Source organism: Ambystoma mexicanum, chromosome 5p, assembly GCF_040938575.1.
Source record: "Ambystoma mexicanum isolate Mex_15411 chromosome 5p, UKY_AmexF1_1, whole genome shotgun sequence".
Taxonomy (NCBI): domain Eukaryota; kingdom Metazoa; phylum Chordata; class Amphibia; order Caudata; family Ambystomatidae; genus Ambystoma; species Ambystoma mexicanum.
In genome coordinates, this window is record NC_090930.1 from 1,071,782,561 (window position 1) to 1,071,809,798 (window position 27,238).

Consider the following 27,238-nt stretch of genomic DNA (forward strand, 5'->3'; position numbering starts at 1 on the left):
TACGCATTAAGGAGGGTGACGAATGGAAGACGGCCTTTCGCACTAAATACGGATTATTTGAGTATCAAGTAATGCCCTTTGGACTATGTAACGCACCGGCCGCCTTTCAGTTCTTCATGAATGACGTTTTCCGAGAACTTCTTGATGTATGCGTAATTGTTTATATCGATGATATCCTGGTATACTCATCCTCAGAAGCTGAGCACCAAAGACATGTCACAGCGGTTCTACAGAAACTTCGCCAACACCGTTTGTTTGCTAAATTGGAGAAGTGTACTTTTCATGTAAAGGAAGTCGATTTCTTGGGGTTCATCTTGTCACCCAATGGAGTTCACATGGACTCAAGAAAGGTGGACGCTATCACCAAATGGCCGTCCCCAACTTCCGTGAAAGGAGTACAGAGCATGTTGGGCTTCGCTAATTTTTACCGGAGGTTCATTCCAGAATTTTCCCGAGTAGTTCAACTCATCACGGCCCTTCTGAAAAAGAATAAAAGATTCGAGTGGACTCCAGAGGCCGAACAAGCCTTCCAAGAATTGAAAGCTAAATTTGTCTCCGCACCAGTCTTAAAGCATCCTCGTCCAGAACTTCCGTTTATCGTCGAGACAGACGCATCCAGCCTCGCAATGGGGGCTGTGCTATCACAAAGAGATCCCGAAACACACCAATTACACCCTGTGGCATTTTGGTCCCGCAAATTTTCGGCCCCCGAAATCAACTATACAATTACGGACAAAGAACTTCTGGCAATTAAGTCCGCCTTTAAGGCCTGGCGGCATTATCTCCTGGGAGCCCGGCACACAGTCACTGTAATCACTGATCATCGCAACCTCCAGTATCTGAAGTCAGCCAAGGCCCAATCTTCGAGACAACTCCGCTGGGCATTATTCTTCGCGGAATTTGATTTTGTGATCACGTATCGGCCAGGGAATAAGAACGGAAAAGCAGATGCCCTTTCCCGAATAGGGGTAGACGAACACTCAGCTAATTCAGAGCCGGTACCAATAATCCCCGAACAAAAGATACTGGGAGTAATCAACACGCTATCCCTTGAAGATATCGAAGCAAAAGTCAGTCAACTAATAACTCCTGAAGATTCATTGAATTGGCAACTGAAAGGGAAAGATTTTACGATAGATCAGAATCTATTGTATTTCCAAGGAAGACTATATTTGCCATGTGTTGACTTACAGAAGCAGGTCATCACCTGCTACCATGATTCTCTAATAGAAGGACATCCAGGGGTGGGCAAAACCCTAGAGAAAATCAAAAGACATTTTTGGTGGCCGACTTGGAGAAAAGACATTAAAGATTTTGTGGCTTCTTGCGGCATCTGCGCACAAAACAAGAGTCAAAAGGAAAGACCAGCAGGTCTGCTACACCCAATAGACATTCCACCATGCCCTTGGCATACTCTCTCAATGGATTTTATCACGGATTTACCCTTCTGCTCCGGATACAACACAATTCTAGTAATCGTGGACCTTTTTTCAAAAATGGCTCATTTTATTCCACTGAAAGGTTTACCAACAGCTCCCGTTTTGGCCCGAGAATTCCTTGAAAACATCGTCCGGTTGCACGGGTTCCCTTCAGTGTTAATCTCCGATCGAGGGAGCCAATTTATTTCCCATTTTTGGCGAAGTTGTTGTCGTTTAGCGCAAATTGATGTACGACTTTCCACCAGCCATCACCCCCAAACTGACGGGCAGACTGAGAGGACTAACCAAACTCTGGAACAATATCTACGCTGTATGTTGCAACAATCGGAGGGCACTTGGAAGGATGTCCTTTGGATTGCTGAATACGCCTACAACAATTCAATCCATTCAGGAACTGGAAAAACCCCTTTCTTTCTGCTGTATGGAAGTCATCCTCGAACCTCTAATTTGGATCCACCTCAAGCTCTCGGAACGCCCGCTGTAGACCATCTGCATGCGACAATAACTCAAGCATTTAAGGAAGCCACAGTTCACCTTCAACGAGCCAAGGAAATATATAAGAAAGGAGCGGATCAACATCGAAAAGAGGCCCCTCAATACCAAGTAGGAGATCAAGTCTGGCTGTCCACGAAGCATTTATCCCTAAAAGGACCACGCACCTTCAACCCAAGATATTTAGGACCCTACACGATCACGGCTGTGATAAATCCGGTGGCTGTGAAATTGGAGCTACCTACTCGGATGAAGATACATCCCGTTTTCCATGTTTCTCTCCTTAAACCTATGCAACCCGGAACCCGTTTGACTAACCCTCCAGAGCCAATCCAGGTGGATGGAGAACTCGAATTTGAAATTCGAAACATCTTGGATTCCAAAATTTCCAAATCGAAACTGTACTACCTGATTGATTGGAAGGGATTTGGCCCCCAGGAGAGATCTTGGGAGCCTTCAGAATATGTCCATGCACCTCGTCTAGTCAGGAAGTTTCATCGAACTTTTCCCAACAAGCCAAAGCCTCCGGAGAAGACAAGCTTGGGAGGGGCCTTGAAGGGGGGTGCTGTCATGACCGCTGTCTCCAAGGAGTCAGACCCAGCCCAACATCCTTGGAAGCAGGGTCACAACTTCCATTCCAGGCACCAGCCGGCCCCCACAGGGGCCTTTTGGACCTTGTCCTGGCGCCAGTGGCGCCAGGCTCATAAGGGAACCCAGTCCCGGCACAGGAAGCGCCGGGCTCATATTGAGAGGAATGGTGCTTGGGTGGACCTACCTGCTGCAGACCATGCTGCTCACTTACTTGTAGGATGATATCCTCATCCATTCCTGGCTGGAACTACTTTACCTTCTGGGTGTGGCCAGCACCACTCCCTGGGACTGGATACTGGAACTGTTCTGGAAGCTGGAACTTCTTTCTTGTCTGGGCGAGGCTGTGGAAGGAGACACCTAAGCACTCCAGTGGCCTATTTAAACCACACCCGATCAGTGCAACGTGCTTCGCGTTATTCTGCACTAGCAGCAGGACGCTCACCGTGTCAGCTCCAGAGAATCTTCAGCTTCTGCATCTGTGAATAAGAAATCTTCAGTCTTACCTCCCGGAAGATCAGTCTTCAGTCTTCAGCAGCGTCTGAAAGTGAACAAGGACACCCGGTTAGGACAAGACAAAACCAGCGCAGCACTTACCTCGTCCATCGGAGCATCCTGAGGCCGCGTGCCGCACTCTTCATACTCCGGCAATCCTGCGGAAACAAAGGACATTGGTTAGTGAACCTCCGTGATTATTCTACTCACCTGTGCCACGTACGCCTCGATCTTCGTCAGGCGCTGTTTGTCCGCACCTGCTAAAACAAGAAGGACATCATTAGGGGCACAGTACGCCATCACTACTCACGTGCCTTCTAGCTGTCATCGGCTTGTCCATTCTCCGGCACGTACCTCGGCGTCCATCTTCACACCGATTGCTACGGCTACCTGAAAAAGGGAAAAGAGACATTAAGAAGTGCATTTAACTTCGAAAGGGAAAAGAGACATTAAGAAGTGCATTTTACTTCGAATAACATTCTTTTACTTACGTGCCTTCACGAGCTCCGGCATTCTTCTCGCTTACCTTATCTACATACTGGACCTGCAATGGCGAGAGACATTTAAGGGGTCATATAAATAAAACTCCATATTCAAGCAATCACCGTTCGTGCAGCTAACGACGGCCTTGCTCCCTGACTTCATCCTCTGCAATCAAGAGGCTGGGCAATTAACCAGTGAAGCAACTGGCATCAGCACCCCTGCACAGACGCAGGATGGAGAGCTCCGCTTTCACCTATATAAGGTGAGCATATTCAGCCTACGAGTAACGTGGGGAGTCCAGAAAAGGGGAAGGTCAGATTGGCCAACCAGACATACATTAACCCCTTGTTCTCCTGCTTGCAGACACCTCACCCTCCAGGTCAAAATTACGGTGAGGAGAGGGTCTATCCAGGGTGTTACCAGAGGCCTGCGCGTGACCCTAGAAGACACTGAAATCTCCAAGCCCGGACCTGCGCCTCCGAGGGATTCAGGTGAGCGTTACATAGGAGCTGTTTTATGGCACAGTAGTTGATCTGGAAAAAAACAAGTCTTCTGGGTTTTTGTCTGTTGGCTCCCTGAGATGAGAAGTGCTTGACAGGATTCCACTCAACTTCAATGCTCAAAAATAGTACTTTCCCTAGCCTTCTAGGCCTGCTCTGCTGCTGCAATGTTTTCTGGGTCCAAACACAATTCTTCTAATTATCCTGGGGTACATGTCAAAATGCAATAACGGGTCCCCAACGGTTTTTGTTGCACACCTTGCAATGTGGCCGCAGTTTGCAAAAGCTGTTTGTTGGTTTTTACTTCCAGGGAGTGGCCATCGGCTTGTCTCTCATGCCTCCCTAGTGGGTTGTGACAAAGGACTCCAGTGTACTTCTGCTTTTCCTGAGAGTGCCAGAAGACTCTAAATTGTTGTAGGAACAGGTTTTCCCTGGTGCTTTTGGGCCTCTTGGTAGAAGATCAGCTTCTGGATTCCATTCTTCTCATTCTACAGATACAGCGCTTTTGCATGTCTCTAACTCTCTTCTCTCTGCTCATCATTCTAAGCTCGCCTCTATACTTATTTTTCTTGATCTATCTTCCACATTCAATACTGTTATTCACACTCCTCTTATTTCCACTTTCTTCTTTGGGTATTAGTGTGTCCGTCCTTGAATGGTTCTGCTACTATCTTTTTCAGTGGTCCTATTCTGTAACTTGGGCTGGACACATCTTATCCTCACTTCCTCTTCTCTACGGTGTCCCGCAAGGTTCTGTACTTGGTCCTCTCCTTTTCTCTTTCTATACTGCCCAACTCTCTGCTCTTATTTCTTCATTTAATCTTTCCTTTCATCTGTACACAGATGATATACACATCTTTCTCTCTTTTTCTTGCTTTGACTCTATTCTGCACTCCACTGCATCAACTTGCCTTTCTGCTGTCCAAAACTGGATGTCTTCTCATTTTCTACACCTCAATCCTTCTAAAACCTGAGGTTTTGTTTTTTCCGGCTTCAACTGTTCTGTATACTCTTCCTCTTCTGTCACTTTTTTCCGCCTTCCTCTCGGCTCTTTCCCTCTTCTGCAAGCAATTTAGGTGTTATCTTTGATCCCTCTAACTGCATATCTCTTCTATTGCTCGCTCCTGCCTCTACGCCCTCTTTAACATCGGTTGTGCTCAACCCAATCTCTCATTCCATGCTACTAAACCCCTTCGGTTCTGACCAGTCTTTGCTGGTATTGACTACTGCTCTTCTCTTCGTCTTGGTCTTTCTGCCTCATATCTTCTTCCTCTTCGATCTGTTTATAGTTCTTTAGTTTTCTTCTCTTTTTTTGACCTTTTTGCTCCTCTACAACAGCTTCTTTACTGCCCATGTCACTGCTTTCCTTTAAATCACATCTTCTCTACCATATTCTTTCTATTGTTTTTAAATGTATTTACAGCTTAGCTCCTCCTTATCTTTCTTTCTTAGTCTCATTCTATTCTCCCGCTCGGACTCACCGATCACAGAATCTGGTTCTTCTGTCTCTCCCAAAATCTCCCTGTGCTTCTTCCCGTTTCCGATCTTTTGGCCTATTAGCCCCTAAACATTGGAATTCTCTCCCTCTCTCTATCTGCTTGTTTTTTGCATTATCGTGTAGATTGTACCATTTTTCTAATATTTCGTAATAGAGCTTTTGACGAAAGGTGCTTTATTTTTATTATTTTTTTTTTTTTTTGTGTTAACCACTTGGCTTTTACAAAAGTCAATCTTCCAACTTGGGACACCACTTTGGTCTCGTGTGCTGAGCCATTTTCGGACTTGAAGGCGCTTCATTCTAAGTTCGTTTGGAGGACACTTGCGACGGGAGTGTTAGCCTTTCTAAGGGCAACGTCCAGGAATTTAGCAGTCATCCTGGACCATCTGGGGGAATCTCCAGCAATTAGATGATACCAGCGAGTTTCTTCATCCAGAGCAATTTCGTTGGATGTGAGTGGTGCCAAGTATTTTTGACTTTCTGTTGCTAAGGCTGAGCATGACATGAGAAGATGGTAGATCGTTTCAACTTGAGTTGGATCTTCACATAGGCGACAGTGGGCGTCCGGGACACGTGCTCTTGAAGCTAGGATTTCCCTTGTATTGAGTAGATTCAGTCTTGCTCTCATAAAGGTCTTCCTCAAGTTCTTCTCTGGGAATCTTTCACAATATTTTAGAGGGATCCTCAGTCGATTGTGCGTGGGTGTCAGATGCTCTAGGGATTTGTATTGCAGGATCCTCTCACTAGTGTTGATCCAATCCTGATCTTCTAGTTTCTTTTTTACTCTCCCAGGGTTATTTAGGAGCGTTTCACTCGAACAGGCCACTTCTTCCAGTTTTTCGTGTATTTTTTTTTCCCAATCAAGTAGTGGTTTGCAGGTGCCTTTAGTAATTTCAATTTACATGAGTTGGAAAATCGGCAGTGAACCGGGGGACAACATTTTTCTGTAAAGTTGTACTGCGCTTTGAGTTACCACTGAGGCTATAGACGGAAGGCCTAGGTCCCGTCGAATGGCTGGCATAGGTGCAGATTTCGGTAGCGCCAAGACTGACTTCCAGAGGTAGCCTTCAAGCTTGGTCCAAATTTCCGATGGCAGGGAGATGTTTGCCGCCATTCCATAGGTTAGTGCTGGTATAACCTTTGATTTATAAAACTGGAGAGCTGGAGACCATGAAAAGTTTCCGAATTTCGTATCCACAGCACGAGTTTGAGCTGTGAGACTGTGGATTTTTTCCGACAGCGAATTCAGAAGAGAGTTGTCTTTCAGAGTATTGTCAATCATGACACCAAGGTATTTGAATTCTTTCACTGATTCAATTTTAGTTTTATTCAGATACCATGAATGTGCTGTCTTTAATTCCTTAGTGGTTTTGCAGAAAGAGATGATTTTGGTTTTCTTTGAGTTGATCTTTAGGTTATTAAGATCCATGTAAGCTGATAGGTTGGTAATCTGTCTTTGGAGTCCGATGGCCGTTTGATCCAGCAGGATCAGATCGTCCGCATACCATAGCCTAAATATTTTCACTTCTCCCAGTTTTGGAGGGAAGGCTCGGACCTGGTCTTCTGTTTCTTGGAAGTCGCCAATAAAAGCAATAAAGAGTGCTGGAGCCAGCGGGCAGGCTGGCTTGACACCTCTTTCTGTGGTAATCTTATCGGATAAAGTTCCCAGTTGGCATAGTCGCACTCTGAGTGATGTTTTCTTGTGCAAGGCCTTGATTGGGCCAAGAATTGACATTGGGCAATTCCACTTTTCTAGTTTCGACCATAATTTACCACGGTCCACTGTATCGAAGGCCTGCGACAGATCAATCATGGCCATATGGACTCCAGGGGCGCCACCTTTCACTCTTGCCTTGATGGTATTCAGGATCAGGATGTTTATCGCTGTTCCCGCTCCTTTTTGGAAGCCTGTCTGGAAAATATCAAGGGCCGGAGATTTCCTGGCCCACTCTTTGAAGTGGTTGAGTGTCAGTGAGGCAAATATTTTCCCAATAATGTCCAGTAAGACTATAGGTCTGTAATTGGATGGGTCCGTTCTGATCCCCTTTTTATAGATTGGTACGAGGACCGACTCCGTCCAAGTCTTTCGGGATTTGCTTTTGTTTTAGGCATTGGTCGAACAACTCACAGATCAAACCCGCCCAGGCTATGGGATGCTGCTTCAGATCAGAGTTGGTGAGTCCATAGATGTTTTTAAGCATGTAATTACGCTCAAAATATCTTCCAAGACAGCTACGTTGATCCAAGGATCTTTTAGACCTCCGTGTTGTGGTAGTGGCACCATCTGCGAGATATTGTGAGGTGGTAAGGCGTAGAGATCAGTAAAGTATACGATCCACTGTTGTTCTGTGACGTTACTGAGGATCAGCAAGGAATTCTGGCCCTTAACTGATTTTAATAGGGACCAGAAGTCACGGCTGCTTTTGGAGGCCCCAATTTTCAGCATGGCCTCAGCGTCATTCTGGTATAAATTTTGACGTTCTTGTTTGAGCCATGCTTTGTAAACTGCTTTCCCCCTTTGGTAGGCTTTCCAGGATTCTTCACTGATGCTTTTGGACGCTAGTCTTTTCAGTTTTCTGATTTCTTTGCGCTTGGCTACCAATGTTGCATTGAACATATGAATGTGTGTGGGTTTGTGTCGATTTTTCCCACCGAAGTCCACTTTATGGGGTATCAATAGCGACAGGTATTCTGGCCGTTGGTCTTCTGAACCTTTGTACGAGCTAGGTTGTTTTTTGCAAAGGTTTTTTCTTACTTCGTTGATGGTTTCCGATGTGAGGCGAATTCGGTTTTGCTGCTTGTTGGTGTCTATCTCAAAGGGGTAGGATAGTCGGTCTTTCACTTCTCCTCTCCAAGATAAGTGGAGGAGATTGTGGTCGCTTTCGGTCCTTTTTACTTTCAATTCCTTGAAGTAAGGGATTAGACCTTCTGAGATGAAAATATAGTCTAAATTAGCGATTGAGGACTCTCTTTCCCATGTGGGGATTTGCACGCCACCATCTTGAAGTGTTGCGACATTGTAGAGTTGTCTGGACTTCATCAAGGACAGCCATGCTTGGCCTCTAACATCTGTTTTTCTCAGGGCTGGGGGCACCATCTTGTCTTCCAAGTGTGTTCCACATTTTGCATTTAAGTCCCCACAGATGATGATGTTGGGGGTATCATGATTAATTCTGATATCATCGATGGAGTTGGCCACTTGTTTACAGAAATCTTTCGTTGATGTTTTATCAGGATTCCAATATAGGTTTATTATGGCGAGATCAGAGCTAGACTCCCCATTTCCCACCTGATCTTGGTGGCACCATTGCGCCAGGATGGTTAACGTGCCATACTCCTCACTGATTTTGCCTTTCATTACGATTCCTGACCCCAATCGTACTGCCGTGAGCAGTCCCGCTGAAGGCCTTCCCGCGATGGGCTTCTGAGCTGGGGAAACTTCAATTGTGAATCCCTCGAGAGAAGGTTTGTCTACTAGCCCTGTTTCTTGGAAACAGATTAGGTCGAATTTGTTCCAGTTTGTATCGCTGGGTTTGGTTAAATGAAAATAACCTCTTGTGTTCCATGACGCCAGCTGTAATACGGTTTCTTTCCACCGTTGGTCCGCATTAGGTGTGAGATTCTTCGAAATGATGGTGTCATGGGTTGACTGCTAGTCCTTCTTGATACGACCAAAGGTGTCAGAGATCCATTTCCAAGATTTTGATGACGTCGCTGGCATTGGGGCTAGATTAGACTGCACAATCTGTTCATTCTTTAAGCGTAGGTCTTTGGACTTCCCTCTCGGCGTCTAGAGTAGTTAGATGTCATGTGATTCGTTTTAAGTCCTTTAGGAGGGTAGTCGTTTTGTTTATCCCTCGCTTCATTTCCACGTTCCGGCGCAACATCTCGTCTTCTGTTTTCCTCTGTGGAGGGGGCTGCTTTCGCCTCGACATCATGTTTTGCTGAGAACTTCCGTTCGGTCCTTTCGCCCTCTTCTCGCTCTTTTATCCCGGTCCGGAGTTCTTCTAATTTCAGGCCCAGGCGTTGTAGATCTTTTGATATTTCCAAAGGCCATTCTTTTAGGGCATTTGATCTTACATGTAGATATGCTTTGGCTCTGTGGTCCTTGTGGTATGGTTCCACCAAGACCAGGTCATTGGTTGATAGATGTCGTAATTTTCCGACTTTCGCCGTTATCTTTAGAACAGTTCTTCTATTCAGTACCATGTAGCTGTCTCTGGCCGAAGTTTGCTCCAGCTTGAAAAGGGTCGTTTCAGTAAGTTTTAAGTCTTTTTTTGCTATGGGTTTTATGCGTCTGAGATCTTCTTTATGTGAGTACCTCCGGTGTTTTCTTCGGTCTTGTTTTTGCGTCTGCCATGGTTGCCTCTCAGGTTCTCTGTTCTGAGAGCGGTTCTTTTCTTTATTTTTTAAAGCTTCTATGGCTTCCAATCCGGTACTGGGCGTGTTCGAGCGGGGTCTTTCCGGTCTGCTTGTCCCTCCTTGGTCTTCGTTGGATTCTTTCGGAGGTGGAGGCTGACCCACTTTTTTCCGGGCACCTGTCGTTATCTGCCTTGCTTCTTCTATTTGGGGTTCTGTAATTGCCGTGATCATTTCGACACAATCCGAGGTCTGGGAGCAGTTTGAAGAATCTAGACCGGGGCTTGAGACAGGGGGCCCTTGTGAGGCATCAGACAGGTCTTGCTCTTTCTGGGTACTGGTCTTGTCTGGGCCACTTCTTCCTTTGTTTTCCCTTACTTTGGTAGGCCTTGTATCTACGGAGTATTCACACCCTGTTTGGGAACTAATTGCTGCTCTGGCTGAATGGTCTAGTGGCCCCTTTATAGAGATGCACAGTAGCGGACCTTCTGACAAATTTTTGCTACTGGTTGAGTTTTTTGAGATTCGTTTAGCGCCAGGACGAGATACTGGCGATTTAACCAGTCCTTTTGCGAAGATCGGAGCTATATCCTTCTTTTTTTGAACAGCATCTTCCGTCTGGGTACTTCTATTGGTCAATATGTTAGTATACTGTACTCGTGGGTTGATGTTTGACAGTTCTTTCCCCAGGTTTAGTATTCTGTCTTCGAGAGTCAGTTGCATATTTTTTGAGTTCTGTTCAAAAGCCGTTACGTAGCCTTCTATGAACGTTAGTTTGTCCTTTAGTGAGGTAATCATCGATGTGTTGTCCTTTAGTGCCTCATGGATCGATTCATATAGCTTACTAAAGGGATTTAGTGCTATAGTAAGGGCCGACATGATGGATAGGAGGTCGTTTTTTTTTGTTGATGATGGCGTTTCTTTATCAGACAATCCTGAAATGTCGCTTTGCCTTCTCAGTTTGTTCAGAGTGTATAGACCTGTTTCATTTTGATGCTGAAGCAGTCTCTCCGAAAGGTTTTTTTCTGTAGTTATTGAGGTCTCTTGGGCGTTTGCTGATGTTTCAGCCCAGATTCTGTTACTGTTTGTCTGTATGTGTGGGCGGGACCCAGCGTATTGGTCTTCCCCCTGCGAGAGTCTCGTTCTGACTTTAGGTCTGTCCCGTGCCTCTATGCTCGAACTATGTACAGGCACTAGGTCCTGTGGTTGGGAAGTTCGTTCTTTCTCGGACTCTATGATCTGGGTGCTGTTCGTAGGACCCTTCTGCGGGTGATTACGATCTTGGGGTCTTGGTGTTAGCGATGGTTCGTCTAGAGGGTAGGGGACAGAGCTAATTCCTTCCATGTTCGGCCCTTCTGTTAATTTCAGAGGTGATGTCAGCTTTGAAATTTCTGATAGTGGTGTAGGTTTGTGAAGGATGCTAGCCGGGCGAGGGACAGCCCTTGCTCCTTCCGAATCCCTGTCCACAATGGGTGGGTTGCATGCATGCCATTTGATTCTGGGCGCTGGGTTTCCCTGGTTTGGGTCTGTTTTGCGGGCTTTGTTCACTGGAGGTGGTTCTTTTATCGCCTCCAATATTTCAGCGTCTGACATCTCGTGGTCAGAACACAGTTTCCTCTTACTATGCTTTATAAAGTAATCCTTCAGGGAGGCCGATAGCAGCGGTGCTGATAGACCCTTTGCGCCTCCTGATGCTTTTGGGACAGCTTTCCAAACTTTTTTTGCAAAGGCCTTCCCGTCTGTGGCCTTTCCTTTCGCTTTGTCTTTCATAGTTGTTTTGAAGATTTTTGGTCTCGTGGCGACTTCTTTAGTTTTTTTGTCTCCCCCCTCCTGGGCAGAGCATGACTCAGGGGATGAAATGGATTCATGGTTTGGTAATGACGTGTCGAGTTCCATGGCTTTGGCGTTCTTTGCACGTAAATTTTCGTTGTGTTCCTGACTCTTTGGTCGTCCGTATCTTATGGTTGGTTTGCCAGACTTTGTTATTTCAGTGGGAGATGCTGGGATGGAAACGTTCAGTCCTTCTGGTGCTTCGAAGACCGAGTCATCATTATTTCCCTTCTCGTGCATGTCCGCCACATCTTTTGTTACTGTAGGGCCGGGTTCGATAAGGCTCCACTTGGTCAATGCCAGTGTCTTTTCCCGGCCGGTAATCAGTGCGTCTTGAATGGGTAGTTATTGTGGATTGTGGCTGTAGTCGCCTGGCCCTTTTCAGACCTTGATGTTTGTTTCCCTGCCTTGCCACCATACTTTTCCACTACGGCCACTTGCTTTCCCGGCAGTGTGGAATGAGGCTGCCGCTGAGGGGGCCTCTGGACGATGGGCTCTTCCACCTCAAGCTCCCCCTGCCAAGCAGACCCCTGTCGAGGCCGTCCTCCGACGGCCTCAGGCAGGATGTCGCTCGTCGAAACGGTGAGGTGGCAGGGGGTTTGAGGGGTGATAGAAGGAGACATTGTCCGTTCTGGAGTGCTGGAAAAGTTGGATGCTTTTTTCTGTTTTTCCCCTTCCGTTTCCCCTTCCGTCTCAAACTGTTTTGACGGCTGCATGGCGTTTAGGGCCGCGAGTTCCCCTGAGCCTTGAAGGGGGGAGGAGGTTGCGTGGATCAGGCTGCCCTCGCTCGTCATTCCGGAGTCCTGGGAGGGGAGAGAGGGCGGGCTTATGTTGGCATCAGCTTCAGTGCTATTAAAGCGCGAGCCCGGCTTTCTCCTGGCCAGTTCAGGCTGAGATTTTTTGCTGCGCATCCAGCGGCCCGGGTCCGCTTCAGTTGGAGATGCCGGCGCCGTCATGCCGTGTACACCGAGAGCGCCAGCCGTATCGGTATGGAAATTTAGTTTTCAGCAACAATCCATGGAGGTTCGTGAATATATGTACGAGTGTGGAGTTGGCTGGTAACTGCAGGAGGCGAGGGATCAGAGATGGTGAGAACGGGGGGAAAAGGGAGGAGGGAGGAAGGAAGGGGCCGGGGAAGGGAGGGAGGTAGGGAGAACACAGGGGGGGAATGGATGGGGAGGGGGTTATGAAAGGTAGCCTTCAGGGCTCTTCTCACCTCCTGTCTTCCTGTCCTCCGTCTTCCGTCACCGGACACCGGACACCAGACACACTGTGCCACACACCGCGCCGCGCTCCGCGCCTGTGCGGTGCTTTTATGAAAAGTTCAAAGTTCCCAGCAGCAGCAGTTGTAGAAGCTGAAGAAGGACTACCACAGTACTCAGAATCACGGGGAAAAACGCACAGCGGTCTGCCTCCTGACTCCACCAGACACACTGTGCCACACACCGCGCCGCACTCCGCGCCTGCGCGGTGCTTTTATGAAAAGTTCAAAGTTCCCAGCAGCAGCAGTTGTAGAAGCTGAAGAAGGACTACCACAGTAGTCAGAATCACGGGGAAAAAAGCACAGCGGTCTGCCTCCTGACTCCACCAGACACACTGTGCCACACACCGCGCCGCACTCCGCGCCTGCGCGGTGCTTTTATGAAAAGTTCAAAGTTCCCAGCAGCAGCAGTTGTAGAAGCTGAAGAAGGACTACCACAGTAGTCAGAATCACGGGGAAAAAAGCACAGCGGTCTGCCTCCTGACTCCTCCTGACTCCACCAGACACACTGTGCCACACACCGCCTGGTGCTTTATAAATTCAACAAATGAAATGAAATGAAATCGTGAGTGTGACCATTCAGCCATATACTAGCTGCCCCAGATGCCAGCACCTTATTTTCCCTAGACCCTGCAGCTCAGAAGTGGAAGAAATGCCCCCTGGTTCCTCAGCCCAAGGGAACACAGTGAGACTAAACAAAGGGGTGGTAGGTAACTGGCTCTTCACAGTTTCAGTAATAGCAAATCAATATGCAAAGGCTAATCTCTACTACAATTCTTCTTCCTCAGGTTCAACTAGCTCTTTTTTTACAGTGCACTTTACCTGCTACACCCACCAGCAGCCTCCAGTCATCACTGAGTGGGAAAATGACTGTTTGCTAAACACTAAAACGTAGAGAATGCTATGAACACATGTCATTTGTAAGCCAGATATCTAAGCAACAGGTCAGGTATAAAAAAGAAATATGGGGGAAAACTATTGTTCTGCCAACTAGTCCCTAGAAGGAATAAAGGAACAGGACGATGGGGTAGAGAATAGAATCTGTACAGGACAACAAGAAAGTTAGCCCCACAAGCAGCCAGCTGGAACGGAAGATGACTCACAAAAAGTGAGCCACCTGAAAAACCTTGTAGCACCAGAGGCATAGACAGGGTAGGGTCTGAGTGGGCAAGGCACACCTAAAATCTGTAAATGCCCACTCAGCAGTGCTGCATGGGCATTTATAGATGTTAATGTCACTGCGGGGTGGGGGCCACTAGATTAGCTACAGGCCCCACTCGTTTGATAGTCCTGGCTACGCCTCTGTGTAGCACCAACTGATGAAGGGTAGGTGGGAGTGCAGGGAAGCTCAATGTAGCAATATTATGGGGAGTGCCAGGGGAGGACAAAGCAGGAAGGGAAAGAATCCTTAAAGAAATGAAGCAGAACAAGAATCAAACCATCAAATATATGCAAGCTCTAATCTTTATATCGCCTGGAACAAATCCTAGAAAGGTCCTCCAAAAGAAATGTTGCCATCCAACATCTGTTCCTCACCCATGGGTATTTAAGGTGGACTAATTCCCATACCAGGAAGTACTAGTCCTTTTCTTATTGCACTACCGCTTAGCTCATCCAGTAGCCATCTTGGAATGGAGCCTATTCTCAATCCTTAACCTTATTATTTGTGAACACCAAGACTAATGAATAATTTCCTGAGCTTTTTTCGTCACTCCATTTAGACTAAACATTACTATGTTTCTTTTTCCTTTTCCATAATGAGTACTGCTTTTGCCTGTTTCTCTCTTTTCAGATCCTAACAGAGTGCTGGAAATGGTTTGCCACAAGGTCCACAAGGTACTGTGTTGCCATTGTTATAACTAGTTCAAGACTGTGCTGAGGATGTTGGTGGACAGAAAACTGAAGGGATGGATGTAACGAATTACAATTTGCTCAAAAATAAAGGTGTGTTTGACTTCGACAGGGTTACATGTACTAGGCTAAAGTCCTTTGCGTGTGGAACAATAATTGTCTCAGTGGGATGTGGTGCAGGACGCTGAACCACTGATAGTGGTATTCAGATTTGTGGCCTGAACACTCAAGATGTTTTTTAATTCACTTTGTGAATTATACATCTGGATTCAAGATCAGAGAGTTTGCCTTTTACTCTCTGGTGAGAAGAGAGATGATGAATTTTCACTGATGTTTCCATTCTCGTGTTTATGTCTATGCAATTCTTTCCAGGCTGGTCATTAAAAAGCTTCCACTGTTAGTGGTTGTGGTGCACATCCGGTTGGTCCCCCACCTCCTTATGTTTGTCAGTGGCTGCTACATGCCCAGAAATCAGCTTCCAAAGTATTTGTTCTAACATCATCTTGGGATCTTCCTGAATTGAATGTTGGCCTGTCTTGATCTTGGAAGACGTGGTAGTTACAGTGGGCTCTGAATTTTCTGAACGGTGGTCCTGTTTTCCTGTAGTTGGTGCCGTTGATCTCATTCCATAAGCACCAACTTCATTTCTGTCAGTTTGATTGCCACTGTTTTTCCCACTCGTTATTCCTTTCTACTTCCAACAGTGCACTCTATGGCTGGGCACCTGGCCTTATAAAGAGCTTCTCGGATGGAGAACTGTCCTGCCCGTTACCCAGGGATGTTGTGGTTAAAACGGCAATCAATTCACTGGGTGTCTGATAGTCTGAAGGAGACTTTATTTCCAGATCCTTCAGTGAGGTTTCATTTTGGCTTGCCTCGGGTACTATTTTCCCTGCCATCATTATCATTGTCTGTGAAAGGATCTTCCTCCTTCTCAGGCAAAGAGATGACAAGCCAGACTTCTGGACCAAACTGAGATAAGCACTTGGGCAGGTTGGAGTTTGTGATTGACTGAATCTTTCTTTGAACACTGCTACGTTTGGCCCCAGGGCACTGAAAGCAAAGAGTGGGGACTCTTATCCACGAGCCAGACTTGCACACAACGTGGGAACAATTAGTTTAAGCATTTCTGAGTCAAGCCCTGTGATCCCACTTCTATCGCCATATGGGGATCAATGGATAACTCAAATCTAGGTTGTCTTGCTCAAAAGGTTTATTTCACAACAACAGAAAACTAACCAGTTAAGGTTAACTGAAATCACTAAATTTGACAGACAAGAAAAGTGTGCTTCTCTTTATGAGTATGATCCCCAGTCCTTCCCCTCTCTGCCTTAGGCTCCTCCTCCAGGTTGGAAAGACAAAGTTACTCTCAGTTTCTGGGATTTTACCTGCCCCACTCTTCTTTCTTGGCCATCACACTAGCTTGCTGGTTTCATGTATCTGTTAGGATGTCATCCTTCACCTGCAAGAAATACTGGCATCATTGTTAAAATGGATTTCTATAATTTGGCCTGGTGGACAGGTTTTAGGAGGCCATCCTAGTTATGGTAAACAGGGGAACTCTGAGAGGTTAGCCAAAACCCAAGCAAGGTAGCAATGGAGAGCATTCAAGGCTATTCTCAGGAGGTTGTGATTTGGGTCATGGGTCCCTAATGAGTTCACACAGTGAAGCACATATTAATTCAATTTAGCCAGGAATGTGCACAAATACTATATGTGCTCTGGCCCAAACCTTCACTAAAAAATGAAAAAGGCAGGTGATGATATCACACAACATTCAATAATAAACATATATACAGTCATTATAGGTTCTAAAATACATTCCATGACTTAAATTAATAAACTAATGTAAGTAAATGATGCAGTAGATGGAACCGAGCCACAAGAAATGCTCCCTATCATCCAAAGGCCAATTCCTATGAAGAGTGGAGCCTTGTGCCCAAAGGTCAAAATGCTTCTCGACAGGATGTATCTGATGCAGGTAAAGTACTTGTGTTGGTGTATGTTCAAGAGAATAGATGCAACAAAGTTACTGCTGAATACAAATGTGTTCTGATGTTTCAGGTACTACTACGTAGGTGCAACAACCAAAAAACTGTGGAATGGAAGGATACAAAGAGACTTGTTTTTAACGTTATCCTAAGGAGGACAGGGGGAGACAAATGATTTTCGTTTATTTACCCTATTGACTCCGATTTTCCCAGAGGAATGGATGGGTAAACTGGGGATCGCTGGAGTTTGGTTTTACCTCCATTGGTACTGATGAGAGGTGCCTAGGAGCTGCGGGTGCAAGTATTCATCCTGTTGGATGCAGGGACAGAGTACAACTCTTGGCGATGGAGAAAAGCAAAAAGCACCAATGCAGACCTCTTCAGGACCCTTCACAGGATGCAGGACGGCGAGTGCCAGCAAAGGGCACGTCACACAGATTACAGAAGGCATCCTTCCAGTGGCAGTTAAAGACGATCTTCCAGAGTAGGATTCCTTAAAGCTGAGAGGCTGAAATCTGGCAGGAAGGCAACTTACATCACAAGCTGGTGAACACTGAGGTTCCACCTCCAATCGTGGAACGGCAATGGTTATAGTGAGGTAACTCACTGGAGAGCTGCTCAGTCCACCGGGTGGTCCAGTGACAATTCCGAAAGCTCATGATGTCTCGATCCTCGAGAACAAGTTGGGTCTGGTTGGTCCCACCAGTCCAGGTGTTGAAGCATCACTCAAGGTCTTTGCAGATCAGCTTGTCTAAAGTGGCTTGACCCACAAAGCCGCAGGAAAGGATGCAGGGCCTCTTCAGGAGTCTTCTTCGGGCCTTCAGTCAGCTGTTCGTCTACACAGGATTTGTAACTTCAACACTGATCAGAAGGAATGGCTTCAGGAGTCCTCCTCTTATCCAAAATCCAGGCTGAAGCAAGTCCAAGCACACCAATGGTATGGATATGCACCATTCACACAGCCAGCAGTGGTACAATCAGGGAACACTGAACCATGGATGTGGAGTGGGTTCTGACTGTCCTACGTCCTTCCTGAGCCACACACAAATACAAAGGCATCACTAGCCAGCAAAAGCTGCAGACTTCCCGGTAAAGTGCATGACCTTACATTGGATATCATGACCTGACAAGGCAGGAAGAAAATCAAACAATTTAGCCAAAAAAGAAGCAAAAATCTTGTGGCGTTGCCATTTTAGAGCCCTAGCCACGTTTATAAGCCACACACCTTGGATGCGAAGGTGCACACTAGAAATACCACAAAAATGTTAAATAATTATTTACTGCCACCAGCTTGTCTTTATGCAGATATAAAAGTAACTAAAAATCCCAGGTTACATCCCTCCCAGCCCTCCGACCGCACCTCCGCCAGCTCCGGCAACCTCATTCACAGACATCCACCTGATGAAATGAGTGCCAGTTACTGCCTTCGCTTCCACCTTCATCTCCCCCTCTCTTCCCACTGCAGACTCTACCTCTGACTCTGCTCTCAGCAACCTCCATCTCGTCATCAGTAACACTCTCGACATTTTTGCCCCAGTCATGAGGATCCACTTGAAACATGCCACCAAACATAACTCTTGGTACGATTGTGATCTGGTTGCCCCGAAATGCAAGTTCAGAGCTGCAGAACGGAAGTGGCAGACCTCAAGCTCATCCTCTGACAAACTGGTCTGTCGCCTTCTCCAAAGCCAATATTGTCTCTCCATTTGTTCCAAGAAGGCCCACATCCAGGCTTGCATCTCTGGAGCATCCAACAACATGCCTGAACTCTTTAAAATTTGCAAGGAACTAGCCAGTCCTTCTGCAGTTTCCACCTCGCCTCTTCCTTCCCAGGCCGTCTGCACTGCACTGGCCACCCACTTCACTGCAAAAACTCAGGACATCCTGTGTACTCTTTCTCCATCCCCTTTCTCTTCTCCTCCTCCCACCCCCCTGCCAATCCTGGCCTCTCATCCATTCTCAGCCATTCCCTCCTTCCTCTCTCCTATCACATCTGGTGAGGTCTCTGGGGTTGTCCGCTCCATGAAGGTGTCCTCCAAACAGATCTCCCCCTTTTCTTCCAGAACTATTAAGGACAATATCGGCTTCCTTGCTCCTTCACTTGCTGATTCCTGCAATCACTCTCTTCCTTCCAGGTCTTTCCTTCTTCCCTCAAGCACCCCCTTTTGTGTCCCCTCCTCAAAAAGCCTTCTGCTGATGCATTGTGTCTTGTTAACTACGCCCCATCTCTATCACTCACTTCCTCAGGAAACTTCTGGAGAAGTGGGTCTTCCTCCAACTGACCAAGCACTCTGTGCTCGTTGGTTGCCTACACAACCATCAATCTGTACTCTGAACATCCAGAGGCACGGAAACTGCTCTCCAGAACACCTGTGATGAACTGCTTCCATCTCTTGACTCTAACTTACCCACCGTTCTCATTCTACTTGATCTCTACTCTGCATTTGACACAGTCAACCACTCCATCCTTATAAAATGGCTCCAAGATACCCTTGTGTTACACTCACCTGGTCTCTGCGGGGGCGTTGGTGCACGTTGGAACCCTCCCTGGACTGGGCTCCTCAGGTTCGGGCTCTTCCCTCGACTGCGGTAGTATGGACTGCTTGAGTTGCTGGTTAAACCCCTGAAAGAAGGTAAGAGGCAATGAGAATGCTGCAGTGGAAGTGAGATCCCCCTTCGAGACCCTTCGTGCCAGAATGATGTGAGCATGTGTTTTCCCACATGTCCTCACCTGTTGTTTTTTAAGGATGAGCTCTCTGTCCTGCTTTCTCTCAGCAGGGGCACCACGGATGTACCAAGTTGCATCACTGGTCCTTATCCATGGTGGCCCAGACCGGCTTGGCCAATCCCGCCTTGGAGGTAAGTCCGTAATCTTTTGTGTTGATTTTTCCCCAATGATTATTGTCCATAACGTTGTAATGTCCTTTCTTTCCCCTTTAGGTATGAAGATGCCCGCGGAGTTGCGGTGATGGAAGATGGTTCTAAACGATGCCAAAGAGTCATCCAGAAGAGCCTACTAGTAGGTAAGTTGGGTTTCCGGATGATGCGCAAGTTTGTGAGTTGCGCGGCTAAAGGAGTTAAAAGTTTATGCAGTTGCTAACCTTGTGCTTTCTGTCTCCCATGCAGGTTCTACCAGACAGTGCTTGAAGGCGAGAGATGTGAGGATGTTGAGTCTGAAGATGTCTCCCATGTTGTCGGGCATTCGGAACAGGTAAGGATGCAAGGAGCTGCAAGAGTTGGTTCAGCAGAGACAGGTAAGATGCACGCGGTAACTGCAGAGTTGGAATCGGGTAGCTGTGCTTTAAGCGATGGCGTGGCTGGTCCCAGGTAAGATGAGCACGGTGGCTGCAGAGTTGGAGCCGGTAGCAGTGCTTCGAGCGATGGTGTGGCTGGTCTCAGGTAAGATGCACGCGGTAGCTGCAGGATGGAGTTACGGAGACAGAAGATAAGTGGGATGAACTAGAAACAGGTAAGGAACTCTAGACGGAGGTAAGCGTTACACCGCTCCAGCAGACTAACGTGAAGCACCGGCATGCGGATGGGGCAGGCTTATATAGCCTGGCCGCAGCCACTCCCTTCAGGCCCCACCTTGTGGCCCCACCTTACCACTCCCTCTGACTTCTGCATGTGCTTCCAATGTCTTTGGAGGGCTGTGCCCAGGCTGGATGCACGTGCCTTAGGTACAATGTGTGCAGAGCACACTTTCAAATGAGCTTGACGCCAAAGGCGCCAGGACTGGTTCCATTTGGACCCTGCAGGGCATGAAGGTAATGGCCTTTGACCAGTGGCCATAACAGTACTCCCCCTCAAGGCCCCTCTCATGGTTGCCCTTCCTCCTGGTTCCGGTTTGGTGGGATTGTCCTGGTGAATTAGTTTGATGAGTCGCAGAGCATGGACGAATTCAGCTGGTTCCAAAGTGCGATCCTGAGGCCCGTAGCCTTCTCAATCGATCAAATAGTATAATTTTGAGCGCACTTTCTTGGAGTCCAGAATACTCTTAACCTCATATTCAAGTTCACCTGTGATGATCTCTGGTTCCGGTGGTGTTGACATCCGAGTGTCCGGTTTCACTGACTTTAGAAAGGAAACACGAAAAACTGGGTGGATTCGCATGTTGGCTGGTAAATTCAATTTCATGGCCGCAGGGTTAAAAATGGCTTTAATGGAACATGGTCCGAGGTATCTTGGCCGGAAGACCCGGGGTCGCTTTAAGGGAATGTTTTTGGATGACAACCATACTTTATCCCGACACGATATTGCGGGGCTTCTCTTCTATGTCTGTCTGAAAATGTCTTTTGTTGTTCCTTGGCTCAGTTTAAATTTGCGGTAGCTTCTTTAAGGGACTGAGTAATGGTTTTATGCAGTGAAGTGATTGCTGGCATTTCCAATTCGTCAAGCGGATCAAAAGAGGATGTTCTTGGGTGCCAACCATTCATTGTGTAAAATGGGGTCTGTCCAGTGCTAGTATGGATAGAGTTGTATGCAAATTCGCTTAACCAGAGAATGTTTTTCAAGGACCCTTCCGTTTGCTGTAACATACATCTCAGGTATTGTTCCAGAGTCTGATTGGTCCTTTCCGTTTGACCATCGGTTTGAGGATGGTGACTCGTGGTTAGACGAAGGTCGATTTGGGCTAGTTTACAACATCTTCTCCAAAAGGCTGAGACAAATTGAGTTCCACGGTCTGAAACTAATATGGATGGGAAGCCGTGTAATTTTACAATTTCTTCTAGGAATACTGTAGCCAGAGTAGCAGCAGTGAGAAGCCCCTTTAGTGGAATAAAATGTGCCATTTTGGAGAATAGGTCTACCACGACCAGTATAGTATTAAACCCATCGCAGGGTGGCAGGTTGGTAATGAAGTCCATAGACAATGTATGCCATGGTGTTGGTGGTACAACAATCCTGCTGGACTTAATTTCTGCGACTTGTTTTGTGCGCAGACACCGCAAGTTGTAATGAACTGGGCAACATCTTTTCTCCAGGTGGGACACCAATAGTTTTTATGGATCTTGGCTCGAGTCTTCGCAATTACAGGGTGTCCCTTCCACCAATGACACGTGATAGTTTGCTATTATCTTGGTTTGCACATACTTGTCTTGGATATATAGTCTTCCTTGAAAGTATGGTAGGTTATCTTTAATGGAGTACTGGTCCCCCTTACCCAACCATTCCTTTTGGGCTGTCTGATCCATCTGAACTTGGAGTTCGGTCTTCAAGTCTTCCCAGCAGGAAGTTCCAGCAATCTGATTTTGAATCCGTTCTTCAGGAATAATGGCTACTGGTTCAGATGGTTTAAAGGTGTCTTTGTCTTCTCCCATATGTGATGGGGCATCTGCCTTTCTTTTACGTACTCCAGATCTGTAAGTTATTACGAAGTCGTATTCGGCAAAGAATAAAGCCCAACAAAGTTGACGGGAAGATTGAGCCTTAGCTGTTTTTAAATATTGCAGGTTACGGTGGTCTGTGATAACAGTGACCGTGTGTCTTGCTCCTAAGAGGTAGTGTCTCCAGGTTTTAAAGGCTCCCTTGATTGTTAGGAGCTCCTTGTCAGTGATTGCATAATTCTTTTCTGGTGCAGAAAACTTACGGGACCAGAATGCTATGGGATGAAGCGCCCTGTCTCTGGGTCTTTTTGCGACAATACGGCTCCCATGGCGATACTGGAGGCGTCCGTTTCTACCACGTAAGGCAGGTCAGGTCGAGGGTGTCGGAGTATAGGTGCTGAGGTGAAAGCTTGTTTTAATTCTTGAATTGCGTTCTCTGCCTCAGTGGACCAAAATAATTTCTTGTTCTTTTGTAGAAGAGATGTGATGGGATGGACGATCTGTGAAAATCTTGGAATAAATCGTCTGCAAAAATTAGCAAACCCGAGTACACTCTGTACCCCTTTGATAGATGTCGGGGATGGCCACTGAAGGATTCGACCTCTGTGACGTGGAAGGAGCATTTTTCTAATTTAGCAAACTGTCAGTGCTGACTAAGCTTTTCCAAAACTGCCCTTACATGGCCAACATGATCTTCCTTGGACTATGAATAGATCAAAATATCGTCTATGTAAACGAGGACGCAGACATCCAACAGCTCGTGGAGTACATCGTTCATAAAGAACTGGAATGCCGCCGGTGCATTGCATAACCCAAAGGGCATCACCTGATACTCAAAGTCCGTATTTGGTTCGGAATGCTGTTTTCCATTTGTTGCCTTTTTTAACACATACGAGGTAATAGGCCCCACGAAGGTCTAGTTTCGTGTAGATTCGCGCACTCTTCACCTGATCAAGTAATTCGGGGATGAGTGGCAGAGGGTATCTGTTTTTAACGGTGATTTGATTCAATGCTCTGTAATCAATGCACGTTCTGGGGTCGCCTTCCTTCTTGGGTACGAACAAGAGAGCTGAGGAAGCAGGAGACTTAGATGGACGGATGAATCCATTAGCTTGGTACTGGTCTAGGTAGGTTCTCAGATGTTGATTTTCTTGCTCCGTTAAAGCCTATATTCGACTGCACGGGATTTGAGCTCCGGAGACTAGGTCGATCTGCTCAGTCGTAGGGTCTATGTGGAGGCAGGATATTTGCTTGTTCTTGTTGGAACACGTCTTGATAGTCCTGATACTCTGGCGGTAAGGCACCAGCATTCCCATGATCGTTTTTGCCTTGATATTTTTGGTTCTGCAGGTTTTTATGGTAACAGGTTTTGGCGCATTCCTGCGGAAAGGTCAGCACTGGCGTTTGTCAGTCAATCCTGGGATTATGGGTTTCTAGTCACAGCATTCCTAGGATCATCTGGAACTGGGGTGCCCTAATAAGATCAAAGGAGATTTCTTCACGATGACCATCCTGACACATCAGCATAACTTTGTCGGTATGTTGCGTTACTGGTCCAGAGGACCAATGAGAGACATCCACTGCCATATCTTTTTCCGCTTGTAGTTTCTGCTAAGGAGGGAGGCCTATTTGCGTGGCTAAGTCCTGATCAATATAGTTACCTACAGCTCCACTGTCAATATACGCTTCCAAAGCATGTACCTTTGATGGCTGCTGGTGGTGGACTATGAGAACCGGAATGACTAGGTGTGAGGTCTGAACTACTTTCTTCATTTCACTCGACACGTGGACCCCTACACTTGTCGGGCGTTGGAGTTTTCCTCTATTTGATCTTTTTCATCATTGCTTTTATCCATTGCACCTACTATTTTCTTGGGAGGTTTTGTTGGGCAATCCCGAAGAAAATGTCCTGCCTTGCCACAATATGAACAAAGTTGTTGTTGCCTCCTTTTTTCTCTCTCAGCTTTGGATATAGGTGCCCGTAATCCCCCAATCTGCATGGGTTTGGCTGGTTCTTGACTGGATTGTGCCTGGGCCGCACATAAACCGACCTCCCTTCGGTCCTTGTGCAGTCGATCTTTCGGTCTTGTAATCTATGATCCAGTTGTACCGTCAGATTAATGTATTCTGCACAACACTCGGTTTGACCACCTGGGCTAGTATGTCCTTTAATTCCCCACGCAATCCTCGATAGAACAATGTGGTTCTCTTTTCTTTGGGCCAGTTGGTTTGTGCAATGAGACGAATAAAGCTGGCTATGTATGTCAGCAGATCATGGCTTCCTTGTTTTAGGGACAACAGTTTGTTATCTAGGGCTTGTCCTAGGGTGTGCCTAGCAAACAACTTCTCCAATTCCCGTTGAAATTCCCCAAAATTGTGAAGTAGAGGATCATCCTGGTTTACTAAGGGTATGGACCAGTCTGCTGCGCTGCCTCCCAAATATGAAAGTACGAAGGCAACACTGCCACTTTCGTTAGGGAAGGCCCCAGGATGGCACAAAAGGTGAAGACAACACTGATTCAAAAATATGGCATATTTGTTGGGGTCACTGGTGAACCGTACAGGTGGGGCCAAAGGTACAGCCCCTGGGAGTACCACTTGAACTGGTGGCGATGGCTGTGGCAAAGAGGTTGGTGGGATTCCAGGTAAAGGAACTTGTCCTGCCTGAGTTTGAAGCATCTGTCTTGCCAGATCGTCAGTTCGTTCTCGAGCGACAATTAGATCTCTTCTTAGGGCATTTGTCTCTTGTGTGGAGGCATGCACTTTAGCCCGAAGTTCCCCAGTAATTGGGCTAATTGGTCAGTTTCTGACCAGGCAGAGATTCAGAGAGGCTTTGCATTCTGTTATGCTCACCTGGTCTCTGCAGGGGCATTGGGGCACGGTTGGATCCCTCCCTAGACTGGGCTCATCAGGTTTGGGCTCTTCCCTCGACTGCGGTAGTATAGACTGCTCGAGTTCCTGGTTAAACCCCTGGAAGAAGGTAAGAGGCAAGGAGAATGCTGCGGCGGAAGTGAGATCCCCCTCGGATCCTTCGTGCCAGAATGATGTGAGCATGCGTTTTCCTATATGTCCTCACCTGTTGTTTTTTAAGGATGAACTCTCCGTCCTGCTTTCTCTCAGCAGGGGCCCCGTGGATGGACCAAGTTGCATCAATGGTCCTTATGCGTGGTGGCCCAGATCGGCTGCGACCAATCCTGCCTTGGAGGTAAGTTTTTGTAACAATGATTACTGTCCGTAATGTTGTAAAGTCCTTTCTTTCCCCTTTAGGTATGACGATGGCCCGCGGAGTCGCAATGGTAGAAGATGGTTCTAAACAATGCCAAAGAGGATCCAGAAGAGCTCACTAGTAGGTAAATTGGGTTTCCGGATGATGCGCAAGTTTGTGGGTTGCGCGGCCAAGGAGTTAAAAATGTATGCAGTTGCTAACCTTGTGCTTTCTGTCTCCTTTGCAGGTTCAACCAGACAGTGCTTGAAGGCAAGTGATGTTCCGAACACTTGTCAGCTGCCAGATGGAAAGATCCGCAGGATGCTGAGCTGGAAAATGACTCCTGTTTTGTCGGGCGTTCAGAACAGGTAAGGATGCAAGAAGCTGCAAGAGTTGGTTCAGCGGAGACAGGTAAGATGCGTGTGGCAACTGCAGAGTTGGAATCGGGTAGCTATGCTTTGAGCAATGGCATGGCTGGTCCCAGGTAAGATGCACGCGGTAGCTGCATAGTTGGATCAGGTAGCAGTGCTTCGAGCGATGGCGTGGCTGGTCTCAGGTGAGATGCGCACGGTAGCTGCAGAGTTGCATCGGGTAGCAGTGCTTGACGTGATGGTGTGGCTGGTCTCAGGTTAGATGCGTGCAGTAGCTACAGGATGGAGTTCCGGAGACAGAAGATAAGCGTGATGAACTAGAAACAGGTAAGGAACTGTAGACGGCAGTAAGCGTTACGCTGCTCCAGCAGACTAACGCGAAGCGCCAGCATGTGGATGGGGCGGGCTTATATAGCCTGGCCCCAGCCACTCCCTTCGGGCCCCACCTTTAGTGTCCTACCTTACCACTCCCTCTGACTTCTGCAAAGTGCTTCCAATGTCTTTGGAGGGCTGCGCACAGCCTGGATGCAAGTGCCTTAGGAACACTGTGTGCAGAGCACACTTTCAAATGAGCTTGACGCCAAAGGCGCCAGGACTGGGTCCATTGGGACCCTGCAGGGCATGAAGGTAATGGCCCTTGACCAGTGGCCATGACACCTTGGTATCTCGGAGCGGGGACTGGAATGGCTGACCTCCTTCCTTACTGACCAGCCGTCCCATGTTATCCTGGGCTCTTTCTCCTCTCCCACCTCTATCTCCACCTGTGAGTTCCCCAAGGCACCAATCTTTCTCACTGGCTCATTATCGTCTATCTCGCCCACTTGCTCACCTTATTTTCACTTTCTCCCCTTACTTTCAGTTTTATGCAGATGACACCCAACTCTTCTTCAAACTTCCTTCTGATCCTCTCTCTACTCCCTCTACCTATCTGCTATCCAGTCCTGGAGTGCCTCTAATGATTTCTGCTTCAATGCCAGCAAGTCTGAGATCCTTCCTATTGGGACTTCTGCCCCCTGTTTTCTCCCTTCACTTTGGCCACCCTCTATGGGTTCTCTCCCTTCTCCTTCATCTGAAGCCAGAAACCTCGGAGTCATCTTTCGACTTGTCAAGGGTTTTGACCCATGTTGAATCAATAGACTGGGTAGATGTGGGGATGAGCTGTCGCCGCCCATTATTCTATCCCAGAACAAACTAAATCAATAGACTGGGTGGATGTGGGGATGAGCTATCGCCGCCCACATTCACGCCAGAATAGGAGAACTGCGCAGTTGGCACAAGACCACTCCAAAGATACAACCTTCTTGTGGGGGGTTCCACATCACCACTCTACTGTAAGGATGCCATCAAAACAATGTTAAGCAAGGGTCCTATGCTATCAAGCAAAAGACCACTCTATTGAAATGCAGTAATTCAAGACAACTCAAAAATGGATGCAGTACCAACAAATTCCCCAAGGCGGCGCTAGCGGTCTAAACTCTGACAGGGAAACTGTATTTAGGAGTTGCAAGAGGGGCAGGGACTTCAAAGCTTGTTGGTTAATTGAAAATC